Genomic DNA, 520 nt, shown 5'->3' on the forward strand with positions numbered 1-520 from the left:
GAAAGCCCCGCCCCCCTCAAAAGTCCGGGAAAAAAGCTCCCAGAAATTCCCGGAAGGTCCTGGAAGGTGAAGAAAGGTCCTGGAAGATCCCAGAAGAGCCCAAGGAGGTGCCAGAGAGGTCCTGGAAGGTGCATAAGAAGGACCGAAACGCTGGGAAAAAGAAGTCCCAGAAACTCCAAAGAATTCCCAAAAGTCCTGGCAGGTCCCGGAAGGTCCTGAAAGGTCTCATCAAAGTCCAGACAGGTCCTGCAAGGTGCGTTAAAAAGCCCCGAAAGTGGCGGAAAAAAGCTCCTGAAAGGTCCCAGAAAAATCCCAAAAAATCCCCAAAGGTCCCGAAAGAGCCCAAGAAGGTCCTGGAAGGTTCAGAGAAGGTGCTGAAAGGTGCCAGAAGAAGCTGAGGAAGTCCCGAAAGGTCCTGGAAGGTGCATAGAAAGTCCCGAAAGGTCTTGGAAGGTGCAAGAAAAAAGCTCCAAAAATTCCCGAGAAATCCCCCAAGGTCCCGGCAGGTCCGGGCAGGTCC

Source organism: Corvus brachyrhynchos, unplaced genomic scaffold (genome assembly GCF_000691975.1).
Source record: "Corvus brachyrhynchos isolate BGI_N302 unplaced genomic scaffold, ASM69197v1 scaffold1427, whole genome shotgun sequence".
Taxonomy (NCBI): Eukaryota; Metazoa; Chordata; class Aves; order Passeriformes; family Corvidae; genus Corvus; species Corvus brachyrhynchos.